The sequence below is a fragment of the Ailuropoda melanoleuca genome, chromosome 3 (assembly GCF_002007445.2).
Source record: "Ailuropoda melanoleuca isolate Jingjing chromosome 3, ASM200744v2, whole genome shotgun sequence".
Classification (NCBI taxonomy): domain Eukaryota; kingdom Metazoa; phylum Chordata; class Mammalia; order Carnivora; family Ursidae; genus Ailuropoda; species Ailuropoda melanoleuca.
In genome coordinates this window covers 41,242,495-41,264,566 of record NC_048220.1, presented here as the reverse complement: position 1 = coordinate 41,264,566, position 22,072 = coordinate 41,242,495, and the positions used below count along the sequence as shown (strand labels likewise).

The following is a 22,072-nucleotide window of genomic DNA, read 5'->3' as shown; positions in this document are numbered from 1 at the left end:
GACAGGAGCAGCTGCATCATGGCCTTTGTACGTGAATATGGTTTGGGGACATATTGCTCTACACAGATAGGCTTGTATTCACAAAGATGAAATGTTTCTGGGAATGTCTTGAAAATTGATGATCCACTCTTTGGCTCACTCACAAAGGCCTCAGCCCTGAATCCTGGGACCATAGCTGCAGGCCCCTGAGGGCATGGGGGAGTGCCTGGAATAGGCAGGGCACTTAGAGCCTCTGTATACTGCGGTTTACCTAGGGCAGGCTGAATACACCCTAGAATATCCAGAAATGTTAATGGATTGGCTTTAAAAAAGAAACAAATAATACCCAACAGTTCAAGCTCCTTTTCCTGTCACTTTCTGAGAGGCAAAGTAAAATGTGGAGGACACAGCCTCAAATGCCCAACATAGGTTTCTCTCAAAAATAATTCATGAAATGATTTCATCCTCTCCATTGAATAAAGCAGGGATGTTACAGTATTATTATCCCGGTTTTAGAGTTCCAGAAAGTCAGGCTGAAAGACCAAGCAAATTAGGCAGGACCACATAGTCCTTGTGGCCAAGCCAGGAGTCCTGTCCCACCTTCCTGTACCCTCCCTGCTCGTTCTCTTTAGCCAAGTCCCAAGTGGTGGTCTGCCTACCCCTCCGCAGGAAAGAAATCCGTGGTATCAGCTCTCAGAGCAATGGCCCTGAGGAAGGTCACTTTCTTTGTGTTCTTTTCAGTTCTTTCTCCCCTTCCTTGGGTAAATTTCCTTTGCTCCATTTCCTGTTTTGGCCATTCCTGGCACAGTGGCTGGAGAACCGATGAGGTATCAGGTCCCCTCCCCCATCCCTTTCTGGTGCCTTTTACTCCGTGAATGGTTCATTGTCAAAGGGCAAAAAGAACATGGCAAAGGTAAATGGATGGCTTATTAGGTCGGAGACAGGGAGGCAGGGACTGCACACAGGGCAGGCTGTTATGTAGGAGACTGTGAGGGCCGTGCACGTATGATTTAATTTTCAATAAGAGTCTTAATATCATAAGCATGTATGGGGCTGATAACCTTTCTCTTAAATCTTTTGACTGATTAAGATCAGGTGGTTATACATACACAGTGTGGTCATTATTCCCAAACCAGAGCCTGAACAGGCCCAGACACAGTTCACACGGTAGTCCAGACCTCACTAAGGGGCCAGCAAGCACTGAGCCGAGCCTGGTGGGCTGGGGTCCCCAGCAATGTGGCAGCATCACCCAGGGACTTGTGGTCTGCACATGACCGGGCCAGCAGCATTTCAGAGGCTAAGAGGACAGAAATCCTGAGAGGATTTCTAGCCGTCGTTCCAGATGGATCATTTAAAAATATCCCTTCCAGAGCAGGACATTCCGAACCTGCCTTGTTCACTCACTCTCCTGCTTCTAAGCTGCTCAGTGACCAGAGTCAAAAAATGATGGCTTTACAAAAATTCCTCACAATGGTACTTTAATTAAAACAAAATCCTTCTATGTCCTGTAGCATTTAAAAGCTTCGTTGTGACAGATACTTGCAGAAAGAAAGCATTCCTTTGTGTTCCTTTACAACACAGGGAAAGCTGGCCACACTTCCAGAGCAGTGTGGGATGCTCAAGGGAGAGGGCCCCAGCAAATGCACTATGCAAATTTATGAAAACAATATGCAAATCAGTATAGTGCTAGTGAGTCAATACAAACAAACAAACAAATGATGGGAAAGACTTTGATTACTATGCCGAAGGGAGAATCCCTGACTTTACTTGAAGGCTTGCTCGGGTGTGTGTGTATATGTCTCAGTGCATTTGTGTGTGTGCGTGTGCACATACTTGTAGGGTAACAGAGGACAAGCAATGAAATCTGAATGCTCCAAGGAAATGAGCACTTCAGCTTTTTGTTCTTGTTATTTCCTGAGACGCAAAAACTTCTCCCCTTGCCAGGAATTTATTATTATCGCGGTACGAGAGGGCTATATGTCCATTAAACTGTGCAGACAGAAGTGTGGTGGCATAGAAAATAACATGAAGGACTGGGAGTCAGGCTGGAGGGAGTCCCACTAAACGCTGGCACGGGTGCCCTGCCGGGCTGTGCTTCTGAGGACCCAGCTCTGGCACTGTTCCAGCCTCCGACTCTGCCAAGGGACAGTGGTCCTCAGGGCCAAGGGCACATGCCCTTCCAGAGCGTGCATCTCCCCTCTGGGTCCCACTCTGGGTACTCGGAAAAATCCCACAATTGCAGCACGGAGCCTGACCTGCCAGGCTGTTAGGAAGGCGTGTCTGACACACTCGTTTGCCGGCTTGATTTGTGACATTTCCATGTCCAGCCCTAGAGTACGTGAGGCTCCCCCAGGCCTGGAGGCCCGAGTACCACCCCTGTGAGAAGTGGGTCTGGCTGGGGGCACTTGAGTTCTGGCTCAGCTGCCAGTGGTTCTGTTATCTTGAACAAAACCATTTCCTCTCTGGGCCTTACATCCCTCATTGCTCAACCTGGGTCAGGGTGAGATTGGAGCAGGTGAGCACTAAGTGCTTGGAAAGATAAACATCTCTAAGAAAGGTGGGACATTTAAAAATCGTCTCCTATACCTAGTGACCCACAGGGGCTGTTGTATTGTAAGGAGAGGCATATTTCCAGTTCCATGTAGTTTGTGTATTCATGGTTCCTGAGTTTAAATGACATTTAATGGTTTATAACTCTGTTATATTGGTCAAATGCATTAATCTTCGAGTATCAGATTTGCACACAGTTGTAGGGTGTTGCAACCTAATTAATCTAATTTAATTGTGCATAGAGTTACAGCCTTCTGAAGTTAGTATGTAAGCTCATGCAAATAACATGCAAATAAGAATTCAAGTGCTTTCAGGAACCCAGCCCAGACTACAGCACCATAGCCCAGAGTTCACAACTATCAATGTTCATCCAACAATTAAACACTATAGCAGGTCATATAATTTATGAATGAATTCTTGCAAGTCCTCTTCAAGACAAATTCAGGACACATAGGTGCCTTGCAAGCCCAGTATGTGAAGAATTCTGAGGCGAACTATTGCAGAAGTTACACCTAACTGGTACTTCTTTTTCCCACTCTAAGGTCAGCCCCCACCGCAGGCCTGCTCCCACCCCTTTCCTCCCTCAGGAATAATTAGCTGGCAGGTCCGGCAGTAAGACATGTGTCTACCAAAATGCCAAAGGAGAATCCCACCGTTTGCTTCCTCTTGCAGATAAGCAGCCTCAATATCGAACCTCTTTATATCACTAAGTGTCTGGTGTCCACAAAGGTGGTCATCCCGGGATGCTGAGGGTTGCCTGCCTCCGTGGTTCAGCACCATCCTTCCCAGCATGGAGAAGGAGCCTCAGTTCATTCTCCCTTCTGTTTCACAGGCAGGAGAGTTACAGCCGCAGGACGTGGACCAGGGAGCCTGGTGGCGCCCTCCTCTCTGCCTTGCTCTGCCGTGCAAACTGGGTCGACAGTCCAGAGCAGGAGCACCCAATAAAACCGCGCTTCAACTCCCTTACAGCAAAATGGGCAATACAGCTCAATTCCGAGGAAAAAAATTTCCATTTCACGTAACCTAAAAATGACCTTGTTTAATAGTGACGTTTGCTACAACGGGAGTACTTTGTATTTTTAGGAGGAATTGTACATTTTCTTACCGGTTTGGTTTGGTACTGGCAACCAGAACTATTTTGTGGGGATGTTTCTCAAATCCCAAGTCAGCTTCCTGGGATCCCCGAAGCAAACCTGTCCTGTGCCCACTGGTACATGTTGGGGTCTCATCACTTTAGAAGAGTGTGCCCTTCAGCAGAGCCAGACTCCACAGGAAGGGGGTGCCCAGGGTCCCCGGGAGCTCCATCCCAGCCTGACATGAACCAAGGTGGCATCAGGGGCCCTCTGCTGAGGGTAGGTGCCACTGGCTCCTGGGGCACCTGGTGAGGGACCCCAAGCCTGGCTGCCTGCATGACACTGCCAGGGATGCTGACCCTGCATGAATGACCAGGGTGGGCTGGCTCTCAGCTGGGACTGTCACCAGGAGACCGCCGTTCCAGCGCTCAGCATGTCCTGAGTGCATTGCTATCACTCCTTGGGCAGGGAACACCGCCGGGGGGGGGGGGGGAGCAAAGGTGTGGTCTTTCCACAAAGCCCCGTGAGCACACACCTACTCCCGCCCGCAACCAGCCACCCTTCTCTGAGTCCAACCCTTCTCTCTGTCTGCGAGTGAGCTTTCTCTGGGTGAGGCTGAGGCACTGAGTTTTATAAAATTTTATTGAATAGAATGACCTAGATTTAAAAAAAAACACTTCAAGCCCCAAGCGTGAGCCACAAATATCATTTTTAATTTTCTAGTGGCCATGTTAAACAAGTAAAATTAAACAGGTAAAATAAATCTTAATAATACATTTTGTTGAACTCAAGTTATCCANCCCACACGCAACCAGCCACCCTTCTCTGAGTCCAACCCTTCTCTCTGCCTGCGAGTGAGCTTTCTCTGGGTGCGGCTGAGGCACTAAGTTTTATAAAATTTTATTGAATAAAATGACCTAGATTAAAAAAAAAAAACACTTCAAGCCCCAAGCGTGAGCCACAAATATCATTTTTAATTTTCTAGTGGCCATGTTAAACAAGTAAAATTAAACAGGTAAAATAAATCTTAATAATACATTTTGTTGAACTCAAGTTATCCAAATATTATTATTTCCATTTGTAATCAATATAAAAATTATTAAGGACATACTCTACTTTGTCTCAGTCCCTTCCACTCCCCCCACCACCCCGCCACTCAAACTAAGCCTTCCAAATCTGCTGTTTTATACTTGCAGCATGTCTCATCTGGAACTAGCAACATCTGAAGTGCTCGTCAGCCACATGGGGCTAGTGGCTGTGTGGGTGGACAGTGGAGGCAGGGTCTCCACCTTCCCTGACCAGGGCTAACCACCGCAGGAGGCTGGCGAAGGGAGGCAAGGAGAAGCCAGGTTCTCAAACGAATGCACTGCCTGCTTGCCTGTTTATCTTTGCAGTAATATGAATAACCATCCCATCCGGTATGCCTGCTTATGTAATTACTTAGCATTTATATAGTAATTTATGTTTGCAAGTGTTTTATTGATATAGTTGCCAGTATATTTATCTACACGCATGTTACACTTTCATGTGTGCCTACCTGTGCTAATTATTGCTATAATTATTGAAGATATTTAAGAACATAACTCACAGTTACCTTCAAGAACCCCCGCAACCGTTTTAATAGCAACTATAAATTCTGTCTTCTACCTCCAAGTTATGNTTTGCCTGTTTATCTTTGCAGTAATATGAATAACCATCCCATCCGGTATGCCTGCTTATGTAATTAATTAGCATTTATATAGTAATTTATGTTTGCAAGTGTTTTATTGATATAGTTGCCAGTATATTTATCTACGCGCATGTTACACTTTCATGTGTGCCTACCTGTGCTAATTACTGCTATAATTATTGAAGATATTTAAGAACATAACTCAGTTACCTTCAAGAACCCCCGCAACCGTTTTAATAGCAACTATAAATTCTGTCTTCTACCTCCAAGTTATGTCTATTTCACGAGAAATTTTATACCTCCACCCCAAACTCTCCAAGTTCGTGGTTGGCCTCAGAGTGAAAAACGCATTTAAAAGCAATCTAGTCTTTTCCCCTTTGTCAGCTTAAATTTCATGTGAACGAGATAGAAATTTAATGACATATCTTGCAGCAGCAACAGTGCCATCCATACACAGCATTTCAGCATGAAAAGGCTAATTACAAATAACGACCAGTACCATGGAACAGTGCCATCTCTAATACTGAATGACCCTCCCTACTCCCCACCCCCAACTTCTTTCAGACCAACAACCTAGCTCAGGAGCAGGAAGGGGCAAGAGCACAGGCCGGCTGAGTCTGGGACCCTGCACCCTGGCTACTCACGTTCATGGTACCCCCCGGGTCTCAGATGACCCCGGCTTTCAGAGGGGAGAAGTAGCCTGGACCAGCTAAGGAGACTGGCGGAAGGCAGGCCAATGGAGTAGGAGCTGGAATATAAGAAACAGGATCGTGCTGTGAGGGAGATTTGAAAGACCATCCCACCTTAGCCATTCCCCTCCCTACCCCCTCACTCCCTCCCCCCAAATCAATGAGGGGGAAAAATTACAGTGCTCCAATTCATTCCATGGCTCTGCTGCTCTCGGTGATTGGAAATGCCAGCGAGGGGAATGATATACATCGTGTGATGAAAGGAGAGTACAAAAATATTCACCAACAGCTATGAAATGCAGCTGCCTCCCCAGCAGAACCAGGCAGCTCTTCAATAGAACACAGCAACACCACCCAAGAGACTGAAGACCAACTCTGCTCCGAAGCAATTTTGTGAGCCCAATATTGGGGATTAGAGACGAACAGGGAGAGATCTTACGCCACAAATCACTGCATACCCAATGTTGCTGCTACCTACTCTGGCTCTCCCCTGGGGAAAATCATTAAGCCTCTTTCTGTCTCTCCTTAAAATGGGAGCTAAATTAGCAACTTACCACAAAGGAGAGTTTTCTTAATTACTTGCGTACAAATTGCTTGATATTACTGAAAGAAAGGTATCAAGGAGAAAGCAAGCTATTACCATGATTATTTTTGTTCTAATATAACGCAGTAGGCCAAAGCCTTTTCTATCTTTTGGATTATGTTTCAGTTCAGTGATACTTCAGGGAATGGCCTCCTAAGGCTCTGACCGCCATTAGTACAAGCAGCATTTCAAAGACTCATCCAGAGAGCCCTGTGTCCCCAGGCCAGGCTTGACTGATGTGAAAGCACAGGGGAAGCAAAGAGCAGATTTGGGAGAGGGAGCCTCAGTGGTGGCCTCAACGGGAAAGTGTTCATCTCCGTAACCCACTGCCTGCTCTCCCCATGCAGGTCCAACTCCCAGACTCTGTTTCGAGGGCTGACCTGGTGGGGGTGGGGCCCAGACTGCTGACCCACGAAGGCAGGCTCGACCATCCCCTCGCTCTGAGGCATCAGACCTGGTCATAGGCTTCATAAATAAACACAGGTTGACACAGCAGTTCCTTGCTGGAAAAGAGGACAGACATCTTTTCCGTGTATTCCCTCTGAGGGCACGAAGAAGGAAGAATGTGGGAGGGAACTTTCCAGACACATGCAAGAACTGTAGTTTCCTCAAAATCTTACCAGAGCCAGGGACTTGTCGTTTTACCTGCGGTCTTGCCCTAGGGCCACTACCAGAGTGAGCACCACTGATTCAAGAGGTGAATGTCCAGGACATGGCTATGAGTCCAACCCACCTGCATAGGGATTTTGTAGAGAGAATGATTGCCCTGGTTTACTACTGCATCTTTGAATCATGCTGTGATTGGGTCTTCAGCAGGAATGGGGGGTAAACAGAAAGTGACACATGTAGTAATGATGCTAAAAAATTGGGTGGCATTAGAGCAAGGGCTTAGAGTGGCTTGTTTGGAATTCTTTTGATGAAAACAGTTGCTCTCTTGGAGAGAATACTATAGGATACAAGTCCTATAGCCCAACCGGATGGGAGAAGTCTATCACTTGCGGGATCTGTTATAGAGTTGTTTATCCATTTGGCTAAAAAACTTTCTTATAAATGTCAGTGTATTATTTTTGCTATCACTGTCTTAAATGGTAGTGACAGAACGTTTAAACCCCATTTAGCTCCTGACTATGTAGAAAAACTATTTCTCCTCCCATATGCAGTTTTCTGTCCATTCATTAATTGTACTGCTGCTTTCCTAAGTTTATTTACTGCCTTCTAAATATGTATCTTAATTTATACTCCTAGTCCCATGGGGAGCCAATAAAATGTAAAATTTTATATAATAGCAGGAACAGCCACAAATATTTTAATATCCAGAGCTGCTTCTGAATCCTAATTTTGCAGATGGCATGAAGTTCATTTTATAGTAGCTATTGAAAACTAATAAATGCCATCCACATCACTCGGCGTTGTCAATAATCCACCAGATTGTGTGTCCAGGGATGCTGGGGAACCAGGAGCAGCTCCCAGCCCTTCCCTAACCAGCCTCCAGCTGCAGACCCCAGAGCTGCCTTGCCTTATCAGCTGCCACAAATCTATTCAGGGCAGCAATGAGTGGCGTCTTTTTGAACTTCTAATCTGCCAGTGGAGAGACACTCTCAAGAAGGTAATTGCTGCACAGAGCACGCTGCCCCTCCCTGTGGGTTCGATTTGCACTCCTCAAACGCTAGAGATGAGCAAAAGTGGAGCAGCAGCTGGAAAGTGGCAGTGAGGCTACCACCAAATTTGGCAGAGGCTGAGAAGTTGTTCAGAAAGAGTGTCTGTTTCTCCCCCAGATTCAGATATTGAAGTCCTAACTGCCAATGTGATGGTATTTGGAGATGGGGCCTTTGGGAGGTGATCAGGTTGAGAAGTCATGAGGGTGGGCCCCCGTGATGGGATTAGTGCACCTTCTAAGAAAAGATTCAAGCTCTCTCTCTTCCTTTGAAGGCAGCGAGCGCAGGGCCCGTGCTCCAAGGTGGCCTTCTCTAAGTCAGGAAGAGGGCCCTCACCACCACGCAACCATGCTGGCACCCTGATCTTGGGCTACCAGCCCCTGGAACTGCGAGAAAGCCACTGTCTGTGCCGAAGCTACCCAGCCAAGGGTACTTTGTTACAGCAGACTGAGCGGACGAGACAGAAGTCATGCACCCTTTATTTTAGGATTCTTTTTTCCTTTTCAGTAAATTATCCCTTTCAGGAAAGAAAAAAAGCACAGAATATGAGAGAACAGCAAGGAGATTAGAAACTGACTGAGTGCACATCTCACTTACCCCTCCATTCTTTGTTTTACCAAAGAGTGATCAAGTCCTTGCTGTGTTCCAGGCACGAGGCAAGATATATATATATATATATATNTGAGACAGAAGTCATGCACCCTTTATTTTAGGATTCTTTTTTCCTTTTCAGTAAATTATCCCTTTCAGGAAAAAAAAAAAAGCACAGAATATGAGAGAACAGCAAGGAGATTAGAAACTGACTGAGTGCACATCTCAGTTACCCCTCCAATCTTTGTTTTACCAAAGAGTGATCAAGTCCTTGCTGTGTTCCAGGCACGAGGCAAGATATACATATATACACAAATATATATATGTATATATATGGATTATATTAATATGTAGTTACATTTTTTTCAATTACATGTATCTCTATTAACTGATATTCAGTTAGAAGTTACCCAGGGATTCCCAAGTAATCCCTGCTCTCCAGGAACTTTCAGTCCAGAGGGGATGTTCTAACTCCTCGAGTCTACCAGCAGGCAGGGCCCTAAGAGAATGGGAGCAGGGAGAAAGAGAAAGGATTTCTAGCCTCCTCGAGTTTGGGGAAGGAGGGAAGCATCCAGAGAGACCCCAGGGGGAGATGCCAGGGGGACTGGCAGCTGTGCGCAGCAGGTGGCTGGCTGGCCTCTTGGTCCTGAGGAGTCCCTTCGTGTCAGCCAAAGCAGTGGCCAATTCCCTCTTCTCCTCCTTCGTTGTGCCTCATGGAGCTGGTTGCTGTCTGGTAAAATCTCTTTGCTTTTCCCTTTTAAGGCTGCCCTGCTGTTTCCTTGAACTGGATTTCATCTGGATGCAAATTCAAAAGGAGCACGAGGGTAATCTGCTTTTAGGCAGTCCCGGGAGATGGTCTGCTAACGGCTGGGCAGAGCAGCACATCAAGTCAGTTTGATGAAATGTGTTAGTTCAGAGAAGTCAGAAAACATCTGGTCCCAGAGCAGCTTGGATGCAGACAGCAAGTAAATGGTCCTATCGAGTTTTGTCTTCAGACTCACCCACGTTACCCGGGTGTGAGTTACAGAAGAGGAAGCCCAGATTCAAGAGCTCTCTGTGTGGGGTGCCTGGCCTTAAATAGTCGGAGTTTTTTCCAGATGAAATGCTTGACACCTGATTCATAATCTTTCCATTGTGAAGCTCTCTTATACCCAGAAGCAAACTCAAACTGACCTTCTATAACATTTAATCTTTCTGTGGTCTGCCTTCCTCCCTCTCTCCCTCCCTCTTTCTCACTTCTGGATTTATGCAAAGAGATGTGAAATAAATGAATCAAAATATATGAAGACACATGCCAGGTCCCCTTGACAGGAAAGAGGTCATTTTCTCCAGTGACACCCACCATAGCCTGCATGCCAGATAGGGTCCCCTACAGTGTGGAAGACCCCTGATGTCACCGGGAACACAGCAGGTAATGACTTCAGGATGTGGTGGAAGAACCACCAGCGATGACCGGAAAACTTCCCATCAAGTTGTGCACTAAAGCTCTCTAGAAAGCCCTGGGCCTGACTTAGGGCAATGGCGGGAGCTGGATGCCTAGTGGAAAAAAATCTTTTTTTGTGGAAAGAACTACAAGGTGTTAGCTCTGGAAGGGACAAGAAAGATCATCTGGTTCAACCACCTCAGTACACAGGAGCGGAAAGGAGTCCCAGAAGGGTTAGGTGATTAGCTCAAACTCAGAACAGAAAAGATAGGAGTCATTAATATTCTGGATCTCCCAGTAAAGCATTCAGATGGTGCCTCTTTATAGTTAGCTGCAAAATGCTGACCATTTCCCTCTGTTCAGAGCCACTTAAAAAGGTGGTGCCTCATGGGGCGCCTGGGTGGCACAGCAGTTAAGCGCCTGCCTTCGGCTCAGGGCGTGATCCCGGCGTTGTGGGATTGAGCCCCGCATCAGGCTCCTCCACTATGAGCCTGCTTCTTCCTCTCCCACTCCCCCTGCTTGTATTCCCTCTCTCGCTGGCTTTCTCTATCTCTATCGAATAAATAAATAAAATCTTTAAAAAAAAAAGTGGTGCCTCAACTAAGTGATGTAAGGATCTTCCACCGCTTTACTCAGTGGATCAAATAAGATGATGCTCTTGCTAGCATGTGGTCATCTAGTGCCTCGGGCATCACACATCCATCACACATCATGCTATGGATTTGGTATGAAAATGTGTGAGCAAGAACTTGGGGACATTCTCCTGGTGGACCAGGCTAAGTGGCATGGGACCTTGACATAGCTGAGTAGATAGTCCAAAAAGGCTGCCTAGAAATTCGGGAGTTGTTTAGCAATAGTTGGCCCTAGGCCTACGGTTTTTAATATAACCAAATATGTGTTTATAAATATATAATACAGAGAGTACATAAAAATACATAGAGTAAACAATATATAAGAATTATGGATGGATAAGGGCTTATCTTAGTTTTTGAGAGAACATGCATTCTTGAATTAGCCTAAGTTAAATGCACAGGGGATACCACTTGACCACAGTATTACTTATGTTTACGGTAAGTGAAGATGAAAACCAATACATGTAGGACCCTATGTCACCAGCAAAACAAATCTTAGCATAGGGTCTCGTACGTACATTCAGCAAACATCAACTATTGTCCTTCTTATGGCAACTTAGGTTCAGTACCCAAAGACCAGGCCCCGGTTCTCTGGGCATCTGCGATTGAATGGGAGGACTCCAGCCCTGGAACACTGGCAGGAAGACCACAGCATCCTGGTTTTCTAACAAGGGAAGGTTTCAGTGTGGTCCTATCTTACAGGGGACCAGGGACTAAAGAGAAAAACTCTCAAAACTAAGGAGAAACCCAAAGCTAGAGGCCTGTTCCTGGGGTTGGGACAGTATGGCAAGCTGAACTATAAAATGGGGAACCAGAAGTCCAGAGAAAGTCAGATACCCCAAGATCCCTGACAATAACACATCACCTTGTGTCATTCTATAAGAAAAGGCCACAATGGAGGCCAGTAGCCATGGGGGGACCTGGTTTCTAAGCCTGGGAGGAGGGGGCCTTCACTCCCAGCCCACCTGACCTGGAATGCATGTAATCTGATGATCTGGGATACATGATCTTCAAGCATGTGATCTCTATGGTCCTATAAAGAGGCTTTCTTGCTAGCATCATTGTTAATGGAGAAAGATGGAGCAAAGGGCTTTCCAGCACATGTGAAACTCATGAGACAGGAGGTTCTAAAGCATTCCAGAGCTAAAACAATGACCAAGGGTGGTTCACTGATGGCAACACACTAGAAACAAATTATATCTATGCTCTGGAATAAGAAAGGGCTGGTGAAAAGCATTTATTTCTGTCTGGACGCTGAGCTGTATACTCAGATATAACCGTACTCAGACCAAATGAATTCAGTGGAGGAACAATTTTTTTTTTTTTTGGTAGCAAATTTTACTGTATTTAAAATAATCATCCTAGGTAAGTGAAGAGTTGATAAATGATCTCAATCTGCATACCGCCTTGTAAGAGCAGAGCTGTGTATAATTACAAGATTGCCCTGGGGGGCTGTTGCTTTACTCTGCTGAGTGAGAAAGGCAAGGCTTTGTGAAATGGCGGGCTAGGGCTCCTGGCAATGAAGCAGGAGGAATTTCTTCTCACCCACTGCTCCTTTGCTTGGTCACCAGGGCTGCCCAAGAAACTCCCCCCAAAAGGAACACAGTATTCTTAACTCTGAACAAATCCAGAGGACATGCTGTAAGATTTTTTTTTTATATACGTGTACACGCACAAAGTTGCCACGAAAGGGGTTCCAGTATAGACCTACTTAAAAGATGCAAGGTCAGATTATTCAAAATCCACTGAAAAGACAATCACAATAAAAGGGAGAGTAAATTTAAGTGACCTGAGAGAAACAAAAATGCCACAGAAAGGTGAAAGCAGCCCAGGGGGGAAAAAACACGTTATGTCACCCACCATCATGAGCTGTGCACTTGCCTCCTTGTGCTCAGTTCTTCCATGAAATAGATTGTTTCCTCGGCTTCCACCTCTCTTGGCCCTTCATCATTCATTAGGCTTTCTCTGTCGGCCTACTGGATTGCTCTTTCAAAACTGCCCTACCATCAGAACAATGTTGAAGGTCCTGTGATGTACCTTTGTTTCCCAGTGAGGTCCAACAGCAAGAGTTTCAAACTCCAGTGTTTTGGGGGAACAGGAGATCAGAGGTATGAAAAAAAATTAGAGAACGAAAACTCTTGATTTTGTTCTGAAATGGATGGGGCACAACGTCCACGTCTTACATGGCCCTGCCCCTCCCACTGTAATGTGAGCCTGTTCAGTCTGTATTAAAATCAAATCATGCACTTCACTTAAATGTTTATGGAACAGTTGGGATATAATTTCATAAATTCCAAAGTGCTATACGACTGTATACTATAATTCTTTGAAAACTGAGTGGTTCAGGAAAGGAACTGCCTGGTGGCTTTCTGGGGGTCATTTAGAAGACCCCATATCAAACCCAGAAAACATTACTCTTAAAATTCTATCACACCAGGTGAGACTCACCATGGGGCCATTTTTGGCTGGCATTCTCTCTGGATACTATGTAGCAGACTCCTCATGTTTCCCTCAAATTTAATCATTTCTTCTTCTAATAGACTCCCCCTGAATTTTAGCAGGGCACAGGATTGTCCACGCACACACACACACACAAAAAGGTACACTTTACAGGTTACCTAAATGCTGCATGTGGCCAAGTGGCTAAATTTTAACCTATGTAAAGTAAACAGATTTATCTTGCTTTTATGGCTGAGAAGCAAATGAGAAGGGAGGAGCTGGAGCAGCCATTTGGATCAAGAGGAACTATTAGAGGAGATTTGCTCAATGTGAGAGAAAATGAAATACTGGGGTGAAGAGTTGGGTAAGGAGTCAGAACACCTGGAAGAAGTTCTAATCACCTTGCCTACTAACAAGGCATAGGACTTTGAGAAAGTCATTTAATTTCTCAAGCATTTCAGGATCTTCATATACTCAATCGCGGCAATAAGAAGCGCTCTAACTATCTCACGGGTTAGTGTGGAGACTCAATGAGATCGTTCACGTAGGAGCTATTTGTAAAGCTCTTTTTAAATTCTAATTGGTTATGGCTGATAAAATTATAAGCAAAATAAGTTCTATCCTTTAGAGTACAAACAGGTATTCTGAAGCACATATTTTATAGGAAAGGCTTCTCAATTCAGTCCTCTGGAGACTTGCCTGATCAAGAATGAAAGCACCAGCAGGACAAATAATTTGTTTCCAAGGTCCTAAACTTGCCCAAATTACTAGTGGTCTTCTGGTGACCCTATACTTTTCCATGCAAAGGCAGGTTCTGCTGTCACCAGGAACAGATCATTTCCCATTCTGACAAATCTGATGAAGAAAATTATCCTGCCAGGAATCAGACAGATGTCCAACAGCTGTACCAATGTGACAAGTTGATTGTCGTGGTGGATGTCTGTGCGACTGTATTTGTGAATTTAAAATAGAAGATCCCTAATATTGAAGAGTTTGCTGGCAGTTGTCCGTGATTCTACTTCCTAAATATTGTCTACTTTCATTTCAGAATGACCTAGTTCAGCCTTCATATAGCCAAGAAGGTGTGCACACTACTGATGTTTACAGAGGCTGCTCCTAAGTATGGAATCTAAAGGCTGAACACATCATTGGACCTTCTGCCTAGTTCTCCACGAAAAATTGATGCTTACTCAATTTTAGCCCAAAGAACATTTCCCACAGAATAAGAGGAAGGAGAAACCGAAGTAATAGCTTTATTGTCACATACCATTGCCATAACCTCAAAACTAGGCACAGACTCCTAAAATCTCAGACTACAATATGGATGATGTTTTCCTCTAATTTGCCACGTGCTGAAGATGGCTCAAATCCTTCTTACTCTAGCTGCACAGATGTGAACAGTATCATTCTGCTAAAAGCAGAGGACCTACCTGGTCAATTGTTCCCTTGTCTTGTAGATAATTTCATAGTTTAGAAGTTAGAGGCAGCAACAAGGAAAATTTCTACTTAACTCCCGATTTTGACCAACAAAGACTGGGCTAGTGACGTGAAAATGATAGAAATTTTGGCAGAAATTGATCCTATCATCTTGAAATTGGTGATATCAAAGGAAGATTTAATCAGGGACATAATCTACAGTTTAACAATTAAGTTTGTATAAACGCAGAGAAATAAAATAGGTCATCTACTCATAGATATATTTTGGGGTTTCTCCCCCTCAACAACAGTCCATTTTTCTAAGAACTTTGTCTGTTAATGATCCCATTAATAAGTGTACCCATTAATGACCAAGAGATCACCCTGGGTTACCACATTTGTACCCCATAACCTGGATCAGGGATGATCCCCAACCCAAAGCCAGCCAATCCATGAAATGGCTAATTGTGAGGTTTTATTTGGTACACTCTACAAACTGAAAGGTCGTAAGCAATCAGAAGCAGATTCTGTAACACAGCAAGCCAAAGTCCATTCCTGCAGAAGTTAGAGGGGAGCTGAGATTAAGAGTAAACCAGGGAAGTTCATTTGTTTAGAATAGAACAGATAGCAGTGAGGTATAGAGGGGTGGAAGGAATATAGACAATCTACAACACCAGATTCTACAGGAATGGAACTCTTATGTTTGATTCACACATTTCCATAAATTTATACTGATTGAGAAAGACAGGGAGAGAGACCTCAGGACCTCAGTTCCTGACTCTTGGATCCCAAGCTTCAGGCCCCATGAAGACCAGCTGGGCTTCGCTTTATGCCCACAGGTGTCTGTGCTTGCCAGATGACATCTATCAACCATGAATGGTCTTTCTGGTTTCTGTTTTTGTTTAGTTTGAGCTGGTTAGAGTGATAGTTGTCATTTGTAATCAAGGAATCTTTATGTGTCTAGGTAGGTCCAAAGACTAAAGTAGAATACAAGGTCTCCCTTGTCACTTTAAGGACCCTCTCCTTAATCTCTGCTAACCAGAATCATTCTCTCCTACGGCTGATGCTTCAGGAAAACTTCTTCCAATATGGAATCATTTGCAACCTGCCACCCAAGCTATTCCTGGCAGCCAGTAGCCTAATCACACCTCCTCTAAAAAATTTTCCCATGTCTCTTCCCAACTGAGGTTCTGCTCCTCAGAAAACATTCATAATATCATTCTCCCAAGTCTTTGATCAGAAACTGTATTCAACTTTTTAAAAGAGGCCTTTTCTAGCTCAAATGCAACATTACAGAAAACCATGATTTTCCCACTACAAGGATTCAAAGTTCAAATGAGTCAGTCTAAATATGTCACCATGGGCACCAGGGACACCAGAGCTAGGCAACCTGGAATCTCCCATTTCCACAACACAAATGGGAAAGTCCTTCCATTTATCACTGAAGATTCCTATTCCTATTTGTATTGATCAACAATTCCCACTCAGATTCTTGCTTCTTCAGTAAGAGCTCTGACCTCTTCACAGCCAACCTGGAGGGTGTGTGTGAAGCAGTTCTGTTACTTGATTGGTCCCGCTCCATGCTTGTCATGGCACAGCTACTACCTAAAAAGCAATCTGTCTTTTTATGGCAATATACAGATGCTGCTATCACCATGTGATCTACTGTTCTTCAAAATCCCTCTTTGCTCTCGAGTTTCTGGAAACTGATGTTAGAAGAGGTAGTGTCAGTGTGACGCTTGAGTTGTCTGAACAGAAGATAATCAAGTCTGTCTCCTCTCTCCCTTTGCTGTTCCTCCCTCCTTTACTTGCTACCTTCCTTCCTCTTCATCTACTTTTCATCAACCTCTATGGCCCAGAATTCCTTGTATTCTTTTTAAAGAGAAATTCAACCTTTTAAAAAAGGCATTTTAAAAGAAAAATTGGATAATTAAAAGCTTAACTTAAGACTGTTTACCAAGCCCAACTATAATGGAATAGGTTGCCATACTCTGGCTGGCCCAGGCCCCTTAAGGTCAGCAAGGCAATGGACTAAACACAAAGATCTGAGGGTGTTGAGTAGGTTTCTTGGTGCAGATTCAATCGAAGAAGGTACACGGGCATTTGGTGCTTGGAAAATCCTATAGGCAACTCCCAATCAGGACACCATGGAGATGCTATCCAAACCTGAGAGCAACTCTCCTCCAACCCAGCTCATTTTAAATGCATCCATTGCCCCTTACCAAGCCCCAAAGTCTCTGGGTAGCAAAGGAACCAATGCCAAGGCAAGGTTGGTCAGCTTGGATAGAAACCCTAGGAGACAATTGGAACCCTGCACACTTGTGACCAACATAATGAGCCACTGGATGGCACTGTGGATCCATGCAAATATGTATAGAAGGACATTTATCTTTCTTTTAAAAAGGCTGTTTAGCCTTGACAGGTAATTTGGCACATTTTGAGTTGATATGTGCCAAATGATTTGGCAAATATTTCACTTACCTCTGAAAATAGGCGCATCTGCTGTTCTGGCCTTCAGGGAATGGAGGAGGGTAGCTTTCTCCCCTTTTTCCTGTTGTTGCTAATTTCAGAACCTAAAACAAGATTTTGGTCAAGGATATACCAACCCCATTTTAAGCATAGTGCCATGTTTCAAGTGAACAAGAAAAGTTCAGTGTTACTTATACAACTAATCTCTTCAGTCTAAAGAAAGCATCTCTTCATCTTACCAGTGTGGTCCAATCTGCCAGTAGCTGGCTCATCTGGCTCATGGCCAGATGCATGGGACTTGGTTGAAAAGCTATGCCCCTTACTGGTCCTCCAACCAAGAGCATTTAGGAAAATTTGGTTCTACGCTTTCCTGTTGTAGAAGGATTCTCTGCCAATATTTAATGTGCTTACTGTTAAGAAAAGCTAAGGAGTATGAGAATGTCTTTTAAGAAACATCTAAGCTACCTCTTGTCCATCAATAAACCACTGCTTTGTGGAACATTAGGATGATAATGACAAGTGCACATTCCATTTCCACTGGGGAAGACAAATGGCAGGCCAGGCATCACTATAACATGCTACATGTTAGGCCAAGTTCCTGGTATACTAGCTTTAACTCCACCTCCTATTTATTTGCTAGCTACTCATGAGAGGCTATTAGGATGCAATTGAATAAAAGTAGTTATTAATGGTACAACCTTGAGTTAATCTAATTTTTGAAATGGTAAAACATTTGCAAACCCAATTACTGTAGTTAACCTATCTAAAAAGTGACCTGGGACTACTTCCCAAGTAGCCAAAACACTGGGTTGGGAATAGCTGAGTTAGAGAGGAGAGATTCTCATTTCTCCTTTTTGAGTATTCTCTTGGTATCACTTTTTGACTTATAAAAGGCATATCTGATTGTCAAATCTACTGTTTTGAAATATATCAAAGGACCATGGTATTACTGAGGGACTCTGGCTCTCAACTCTGAAACTTGGCTTCTAGTCACATGTCTACTAAGACCAGCTGTGTAATGGCAGGTGAATCATTAACCTCCTAACCTGTTTTCCTGCCTGAATATGAGGAAAGAAGGTAATTCAGATGAGCTTCATGGCTACAAAATGTTGGAATCTTATTTAGCTTAGGCAGCCTCAATAAATTTAATCGAACTTCAGTGAATGTTAGAGTAATACATACTAATAGTGAAATTGGAGGGTGCATTTGTTTAAATGAATTCTAAACTACCCATTTTCTTTAACGTAGTAAGCGTAGTAAGGCAAAGAAACTTTCATGTTAATATGAGTTTCTGGAAAATACTGTATATCTGGGCACCTGGGTGACTCAGATGGTTGAGGGTCTGCCTTTGACTGGGGTCGTGATCCCACAGTACTGGAGCTCTGCATGGGGCTCCCTGCTCAGCGAGGAGCCTGCTTCTCCCTCTCCTTCTACTGCTCCCCCTGCTTGTGCTTGCTCGCTGTCAAATAAATAAAACCTTTAAAAAAAATAATGTATATTTGTTTAAAGGATGTGTATGTTTAATAATGTGCATTTGCCTTTTGCATTTAGCTAAAGAGTTTCAGTAAAGATAGCACATAACTTGTTGTTTTGATATGTACATTCTGGTTCTTCTTACCTGTTCTGTCTCATGGTGCTACAATTTGTTTTCAGGCCTTGCCAGATGAAGAACATCAAGGAGCTTGTGGGTGATCTTGACAAGAGAGATTTCTTTGGATGTATGGAGTCAAAGTCCAATTGGAGTAGGGTGAGGAATAAATGGGAGACAAGAGTAGCAAGTTGAGACCACTCATATGAGGAGCTTCCTGTTAGAAGGGGCAAAGAAAGACCAGGCTTGTAGCTGGCATATGGAATCTAGAGAGGGGTTCTTTTCTTGAGGTAGCAAGGCAGACATTCTAAGATTTACCAGATACATGAGGAATTCATGGATATACTTATTCAAATACATCCAGAGTTCTAACCCCAAGATTGAGAGCTGGTTGTGGACCTTGAACTCCCACTTAATGAAGATTAGAGCTGTCTGCTGCTCTTCCACATCTTGGAATTGTCAGGGTTTTCAATAAGCTGATGGGAAAGGGCTGAGGAACACTCATTTTTTTCTGCTAAGTTAGCACGGCTTTATTTATCAGATCATTTCAGAACTGGGAGAGGATATCATGCAATCTCCTCATGAAACTGAAAAATCTGATGTTCAGATAAAGTAGGTCTTCAGATGTGTTCTGAGAGCAGTGTTGGGTAAAGATTAAGAAAATGGTATTGGAACCAGAAATCTTAGGATTGAGTCCCCACTAAGCCACCACTTACTGGCTAACATGTGACATCGAGCAAGTCATCCTAAGTTTTCTTATCAGCTAAGTGAGGGGATTTTATATTTCACAAATAAGCATCCTAAGAGGGCATTTTCCTGTAGTATCGTTGTGAAAATAAATTGAGATAAGGCAAGTAAAATGCTTAGTCCAATACCAAGTATGTAAGCACAGTTAGCATGGATTCCATCCTTGCCATTATCTTAGCATTTGCATGTAACGGGACCAGATTCCGAAAATTGGGCTTCTCGAGCACCGCCACCCCGGCAAGGCTCCAGACTTGGCCCGGCGTGCTACAATTCAACTCCATTCTGATACTATATACCAAAAGGTAGGTCACAGTCCACCCACACCAAGCAAAAGCCCCGGTTGTAACCTGTGTTTCTGACCAACCAGCTACAAAGTCGGAGGTTCCCAAACGCTTTCTAACTCAGGATATACCAGTCACAATTCCAGGTCACTGCTTGTATTTCTGACGGAACAGCTATAGCTCCGAGCTTCCCATGACCTCCTCCTAGGATCTGATTAATTTGCTGGAGTAGCTCGAACAACTAAGGGAACATTTTACTCACTAGGCCACAGGTTTATTGTTGACGACATAACTCAGAAACAGCCAGATGGAAGACATGCAGGGGGCACGCTGCATTGCGGCTCTCCGCACTGGCCCTTCTCCTGGACGCGCCTCAAACTCTCTAACCCGGAAGCTCGCCAAACCCGGTCCTTCGCGTTTTCACGGAGGCTTCATTACACAGGCCGTATTCATTAAATCATTAGCCAATGATGCTTGAACTCCAGCCCTGGAGATAAGGGTGTGAGACTGAAATCCCGTAATTGGCTCCACTGGCAACCAAACCCACCCTCAGGTACTTTCTGAAAGTCACTCATTATATATATACACATTTTTAAAGATTTTATTTATTTATTTGACAGACAGAGAGACAGCCAGTGAGAGAGGGAACACAAGCAGGGGGAGTGGGAGAGGAAGAAGCAGGCTCATAGCAGAGGAGCCTGATGCGGGGCTCGATCCCAGATTGCCGGAGCCACCCAGGCGCCCCTGAAAGTCACCTCATTAACATAGCAAGAGACGCCTTTAGGCCTCTCCACACTTAGGAAATTTCAAGGGTTTGGGGAACTGTGAGCCAGGGACTGTGAATGAAGACCAAATATCTATGAGAAATATATCTTGGTCATCTGAATCATCAAAAATTTATATTTCTTATAAATCATAAAACATCAGCGCATGCATGGAAAAGATCCTAAGCTTGCATGCATACAAAATAATTTTTTAATATACTGGGGATTTCTATAAAAGAAATGTAATAAACACTGTAGAAGGCACAGAGGCCACACTGTTTAAGCCTTGCTAAAGTACCTCCCCAGATGTACTTGTCCTATTCAATGATTACTACTCACGATTCACTCAAGTCTAGGTCCCTTTTACAGTACATCTTCCACGACTTGCTGCTGGGGAGTCAGCATCTCCCCTTGTAAAAACTTCCAAGTTGCCTACCTACTGTCTGCATGCTGTTTAACACTTTTTTCCCCTTTTTCTCCCCACTGCCCCCCCCCGCCTCAGGCTTACCCTTTTGAAGCCAGCCATGGGTTTAAGTAAAGCTGATTGTGGTTAAGGACAACCAGGTGTCTGCCAGGAGCAACGGGCAAATCCTCTTTCAACAGCTTCAGAGTTGACTCTATGAGATAGAAATGAGAAAAAATGAAAATACAGGGCAGAAAAAAGGAAGAGGGTGGCAGTAAAGAAAACCAGCCCTCCCAAGTCCCTCTCCAGATCCTGGATGTATGCTGTAAAAATCTGTTTGCATCGAGCGGGCCTGCCATGTGGGATCCCTGACTCTGTCCAACCCGGTGGGTGGGTGTCTACCTTTGTTGTAACCCCTGAGCCCAGGCACTGTGAGGTTATCGGAGATTCCGCTTCTAAGAGTCAAGAAGCTTAGCATGTTTTAACTTTCTCGTGGAGACCCTTCTGTTTGTTTGCTGGTTTGTTTGGCTGGCTGTGTGTGTGTGTGTTTAACAAATTCCCAGCCACCACTTTCTTCAGCCTCACTTCCTATGTTGGTTTTCTTCTCGCTGGAGATGAGCAACACAGGCTTGAATGAAAACCAATATAACAACGCAAGTTAATTGGAGTCTGAACAGATCAGGACACTTGAAACCCAGCTTGATAAACCCCCACATGGTTTGGAAATGAATCTGTTGGGAACCAAAAAAAAAAAAAAAATCTGGTTTCCATGGCCCCAGGGATCCATTTACCAACTTTCTATAGTAATCCCTGGACTATAACTGTTTAGTTTTAAATAAACAATTTATTGTTTTTACATATACTTTACATAATACTGTAGTAAGGGTGTTACATACAGAAATGCAAAAGAAAAATGTTTATAGTCTTTCTAGCTACTGATGTAAGCTGTAATGCAGTGGGAAAAAGTAAGGCTGTTTTGTTTTTTCTTGTTGGAGCTGACATATACTTACTTTTTTCTTTTCCTCATTTAAATATATAAAAAATGTTATCTTTTAGCCTCACTCTGGTGCACCCTCCCTACTTTGTTTAACCCTTCCTAAACTTATTTTCCTGGGGGGGGG

At 44.0% G+C, this 22,072-nt stretch overlaps 1 long non-coding RNA gene across 1 annotated transcript in view; it reads right to left on the bottom strand.

The window, feature by feature from the left end:
* Positions 1–21,569, bottom strand: part of LOC117801500 — a 182,900-nt gene extending 161,331 nt beyond the window's left edge. Inside the window, exons 1-4 of the long non-coding RNA XR_004624081.1 lie at positions 21,057–21,569; positions 20,047–20,271; positions 18,787–18,973; positions 17,181–17,272 (exon numbers count right to left, since the gene is read on the bottom strand). This is a non-coding gene — a long non-coding RNA (uncharacterized LOC117801500). The remainder of the gene's footprint in view (positions 1–17,180; positions 17,273–18,786; positions 18,974–20,046; positions 20,272–21,056) is intronic.
* Between the last annotated feature and the right edge of the window lie 503 nt (positions 21,570–22,072).